Source organism: Piliocolobus tephrosceles, chromosome 6 (assembly GCF_002776525.5).
Source record: "Piliocolobus tephrosceles isolate RC106 chromosome 6, ASM277652v3, whole genome shotgun sequence".
Lineage (NCBI taxonomy): Eukaryota > Metazoa > Chordata > Mammalia > Primates > Cercopithecidae > Piliocolobus > Piliocolobus tephrosceles.
The window spans coordinates 5,644,132-5,650,164 of NC_045439.1; the positions used below are offsets into that span (position 1 = coordinate 5,644,132).

Sequence of the window (6,033 nt, forward strand, 5' to 3'; positions counted from 1 at the left end):
TTGCAAACTACGATCTGACAAAGGACTAATAGTCAGAAACTACAAGGAACCCAAACAAATCACTAAAAAAACAAAAATAATCTATCAAAAAGTGGACAAAGGACATGAATCGACAATTTCCAAAAGAAGCTATCCAAATGGCCAACATATGAAAAAATGCTCAGCATCACTAACTGCCAGGGAAAATACAAATTAAAACCACAATAGGATGCCACCTTACTCCTGCAAGAATGGCCATAATTAAAAAATCAAAAGTTAATCAATGTTGGCATGGATGTGGTAAAAAGGGAACACTTTTACACTGCTGGTGGGAGGGCAAACTAGTACAACCACTAAGGAAAACAGTATGGTGATTCCTTAAAGAATTAAAAGTAGAACTACCATTTAACCCAGCAATCCTACTACTGGGTATCTACCCAGAGGAAAAGAAGTCATTATATGAAAAAGACACTTGTACATGCATGTTTATAGCAACACAATTCACAATTACAAAGATGAAACCAGCCTACATGCCTATCAACCTGCGAGTGGATAAGGAAAAATTCCACAAACTGTGGAATACTATTCAGTCATAAAAAGGAACAAAATAATGGCATTCGCAGCAACCTGGATGGAGCTGAAGACCATTATTCTCGGTGAATTAACTTAGGAATAAAACCAAACATCATATGTTCTTACTTGTAAGTGCGAGCTAAGCTATGAGGATGCAAAGGCATAATAATGACATAATGAACTTTGGGGACTCAAGGGGAAGGCTGGTAGGGGATGAGGAATAAAAGACTACACATTGGGTACAGTGTACACTGCTCAGGTGACAGATGCACCATCACCACTAAAGAACTTACCCATGTAATCAAAAATGACCTATTCCCCCAAAACTATTGAAATAAAAATAGAAAATTTTTAAAAATTGCACAGTGGTTAATATATAGTAAACAATTATTGTTAGCTATATTACTAACAGTTTTATTATTTTTTATTATTTTATTATTATAGTTTTATTTTGTTATTGCTATGAGGGAAGTATTGTTCTTGATGCTACAGTTAATAAAAAAAATTCTGCCAATAAAAAATACATAAGCAAATAAATAAATAATCCCTTCCTTCATATACTTAGAATAATAACATCAAAATTTGTTAACCTACTACCCTGAACAAGAGCTCTAAATAACACTAACATCTGTCCATAAGCTCAACAGTTGGTGCCTGCTTGACCTTTCAATTAGGTAGCTCTGTAAGCAATTATTTATGTTCCCTTCTTTTCCCTTTTCATATTAAAATACAGAACAAAATTAACAGCTGGCAACCCAGAAACATACATCTGCCCATATGTTCCTAACCAATATGGTAACAGCCTTGAACTGTTTATTTACTAGAACTCAGCTTCTCAGAAATATTTAATAATAATTTACATCTCATTACATACTCTCATAATTGGTGCATATCCAGCCCTCTTTGGCTGAATTCATTGGTGTGTGTCTTTATTTACTCATGCACTGATTTACTAGTAATAGTAGGATTCATATCAGATCTGCAAAATCCTAAGCACGAGATGCTTATATTCCTCACTGCAGCTACAAGCTCATGTCCCACTGAGGCAGTAAACTAGGTTTGTTTTTACAATGAACCTCAGAGTCATATAGTTTAATCAAAATCCTTGATTCAAGCACCCCAGAGTACTTATCATTGGTTTAGTTTTGAGACTTTTTATTTATTTATACAGTTGTTTATTGATTTAGTTCATTAATTGACTAAAAATTACTTAATCAATATTCATGAATCACAACAAAGCAAGAATAAGATATGTAAATGTTATAACTGATATATGTAGGCTAATTTCTCCAAGAGCTAATCCACCAAATCTCTTTCTACAGAGGATCTCACTGTTACATGTATGGACCAACCAAACTCCTTATGCAGTCTCACACTCAACGTGGCCCAGGCAGGACCTTCTTTCTCTAGCCTTCCCTCAACTATTTTCAAATTTTAAACATTTGACAAAGAACATAAAGGAACATAATGTTTTACTTCACTGACAACATTTTTTTCTGTCCTTGTGTTTTCTCTGCCAATAGCTTAGAAACCTAAATCTTTATCAATGGCAGAATGTGTAAATTAAGAGTAGTGAAAAAGTGAAATACTAAACAATTGTAAACTGAATGAAGTATCTTCTTCCATCCGTTTTTTAGCGGAACCGACTTGTTCAGAATCATATCGATGTTAAATTTTGTTTCACCAATGCTCATTCTTTTTTTAAGTTTTATTTTATTCTTAAAACAAAAAAAAATTTTATTTAGTTGACAAATCCTTTTTGACCCTCTTTATGTATTCATCTATTTGCTTATTTACTGTTTAATTTGTAATAGGCTAATTTAATCTTATATCTATCTTTTGAAAGAAAATTAACAAGGATAAATCTACCAGCATCCAAAACTGAATATAACATGAACCCATCTGTGGACATTAAGCAGTTAGGAGTTCAGACATTACATCGTTTATATGGAAATCAGCAGTATAGAAATGACTTTATCCTAATACTTGCTTCATAATTTATGACCACCACTGGTCTGTCCTTTGTCTTCTTTTAACTTATTGTGACATAAACTTCTTCATTCATTCCCTTACAATCTCTAGCTGAGAATCCAAAGAAACTGTTCAAAAACTCTGAATAAAACTAACATCTGTCAATCTGCCCATTACCCACAGAGATAATCAACTAGATCTTCATTCTCATTGTCATTCAATGAACTCAATGAATAGAACTGGATTAATATTAATTCTTATCACCTGACACATTCTCAACACTGGTTGTCTTCCATTTTCTTATTTCCGTAAAAATCTCTACCTTAGAAATAAGAGCAACCATCCATCCCTGTGCTTGTGTGTATTTTATTGACTTCAATGCTTCAAAAACATAATAATAATCCATTGGTTCATGCTTGACTTTCTTTTTTTATTCATTTACACATTTGTTTAATAAGTTCACCTGTAATCCCAGCACTTTGGGAGGCCTAGGCGGGCAGATCATTTGAGGTCAGAAGTTCGAGACCAGCTTGACCTACATAATGAAACCCCGTCTCTACTAAAATACAAAAATTAGCCAGGCATGGTGGTAGGCACCTGTAATCCCAGCTACTCGGGAGGCTGAGGCAGGAAAATTTTCTGAACCCAGGAGGTGGAGGTTGCAGTGAGGCAAGATCGCACCATTGCACTCCAGCCTGGGCGACAGAGTAAGACTCCCTTTCCAAAAAAAAAAAAAAAAAGTTATTTTATACATTTGTTCAATTTGTTTAATTATTTACTCATCAATTCACTTAAACAATACTAATGTAATCAATACCATGAGCCATAAAAGGGTTAAGATCAAGACACTGCTACAGGCCCATCTATGAAGGTAAGAGACTGGGTATCTCTTACAGTGGATTTCAGTGGTACCTACATAGATTAATCCTGCCCTCACTCAGCACTTGCATGCTTAATCCTCTTCCATTTAGTCAGCTACTTAATCAGGTATTTGTTGTTAGTAATTATCTTTGAAACAAAAAAAACTGAAGACTAGCAAGACACCACCAACAAAATAAAACAGCATGGATTATTACATGATCTTTTCATATCTTCCTTACCTAAATAAACTAACCATCCTTACCTAAAAGAATTAATCATTAAACCATAGCCATTATTTTTACGGGTTTTGGTGCTTAATAAAAACTATTTATAATAGGCCAGACACAGTGGTTCATGCACTTTGAGAGGTCAAGGAGGGTGGATCGCTTGAGCCCAGGAGTTTGAGATCAGCCTAGGCAATACGGTGAAACCTCATCTCTACAAAAACTACAAAAAAATTAGCCAGGCGTGGTGGCATGCGCCTGTGGTCCCAGCTACTAGGGAAGCTGAGGCAGGAGGATGGCTTAAGCCTAAAGGTCGAGGCTATGGTGAGTTGTGACTGTGCCACTGCACTCCAGCCTGGGTGACAGAGTGAGACTCTGCCTCAAAAAAAAAAAAAAAAAAAAAAAAAGGAAAATAATCCTTGTTTCAGCAGTATACACTTTAATGTTTAGCATGTGCTGTTTCCATTTTTTTCTCATTCATTTATTCACTTATTAGTGATTTGTCACTGATTAGCCAATAATAATACAATCAGTACCCATGGATTAGAAAAACATAAAATTGAATATTCCTCTCATTGGATTATAGCAGTGCTGAGCAATAAAAAATTTAATGCCACCTACACAAATACTTGTAAATATTCTAGAAGCTACAGTATTTAAAAAGTAAAAAGATGGGGAGGGGGGAGGGGGGAGGGATTGCATTGGGAGTTATACCTGATGTAAATGACGAGTTGATGGGTGCTGACGAGTTGATGGGTGCAGCACACCAACATGGCACAAGTATACATATGTAACAAACCTGCACGTTATGCACATGTACCCTAGAACTTAAAGTATAATAATAAAAAAAAAAAGTAAAAAGAAACAGGTGAAATCAACTGTAATTGTGTATTTTATTTAGCCCAGTATCTAAAATACTATCTTTTAATCGATATAAATAATTCTAGAAATATTTTACCTTTTTCATATTGAGGCTTCTAAACTCGGTATGTATTTTTCCATGTAGATCATAAGTCAATTAGACTAGTCACATTCCAAGTACACAGTAGTTCCCGTGGCTAGCAGTGATGGTATTAGACAGTGCATGTCTTTAATTTCCCACAGAAATAATACACTAGATATCTTCCTATAATACATCTAAGTATGACACACATGGATCAATGGACCAATCAACATTCTTCATACATAGCAATGCCACAATCACCACTGGCCCATCCTTAGCCCTCTTTCTTTTAATTTGTCTATATATCAAAGATGACACAATGAGCTACCATAAATCCACCATCTTCTTGCCCAGTAGAATACTGATAATTACTTTCAATGTGCTACCCACTTAAGCAGTTAATGGCATAGGTCTATATCAACGGAGGAGGACTGTTTAAATCAACAGTGATGTAAAATGTATACGAATATTAAACTGCCAGCAGCACAAATAAAATAGCCTGACTGTATTCTTAATGGAAGTGGTGTTGAGTTGGATTAATCATGAACACTGATTCATATAACATTCTCATCATTGGCACATGCGTGTTCTGTGGTATTTTAATATGTGGAGCTATTTACTTCTTTTAAGTAATACAGTCAACATCTGTGAGCAAATTATCCAAACCAAGAACAAGGAGCCTGACTGTCCCGTCATCAGCCTCCATGCTCCTTGCCCACAGAGAAAGCAGCCCGGCCCTCATCATTACAGAATAGCTGATCACCTGCGGTGCACTCACTCTGTAGAAGAGAAAGCAAGCATGAAACGGTGTGAAAGAGACTAGATTTAAACTTTAAAAAGAAATATTAAAATTGCAAAATACTGGATTAACCATAACCCTTGGCTTGTGCCACATTCCCAACATTGGTCCATGGCTTGTCCTCTTTCTCACCACTGACCCACAATTAACACTTCCTTCTTAATTGACTTAATCAATTGATTATTTTAATTATTAACTTAATAAACACCATTGAGTTAATCATCTAAAATAAAAATGAGAATGATGACCATTACAAACCCTGTCTATGTGTCCCCTCTTACATGAGTGACAAGCCCAGGCAGGGAGAGCCCACATTATCTGCCCAGCAGGACTAGAGTTGCCGTGGGGTGGCACTGCTCAGTGCCTCCTATTCTTTTTGTAAGTGGGAGGGGTTCTTGTGGCCTTCATGTCTATAGAATATTTACCATACAGGAGACAGATAAGCTATTTATTTAAGGTCTTTGAGTTTTAAAAATCTATTCACTTACTGATTTTTATAATATAATCAAGGAAAACACCACGAATCTACCATCAAAACCAAGAAAAACAGTAGTATATTATAGAGATAGATATATAATTAATAGATAGATAGATAATGTTTTAATCCTTAACCCTAACTGGAGAAACAGAAACCTTTATATAATGGACTTAATCTGTTCAGAAATGTATGGATATAATATCTG

General features: G+C 35.3%; 1 non-coding gene across 1 annotated transcript; it reads right to left on the bottom strand.

Moving 5' to 3' along the window:
• Positions 1–1,622: 1,622 nt before the first annotated feature.
• On the bottom strand, positions 1,623–1,694 carry LOC111538380. Its single transcript, XR_002730308.1, has one exon. It is a non-coding gene; the product is annotated as a small nucleolar RNA SNORD113/SNORD114 family (small nucleolar RNA).
• Between the last annotated feature and the right edge of the window lie 4,339 nt (positions 1,695–6,033).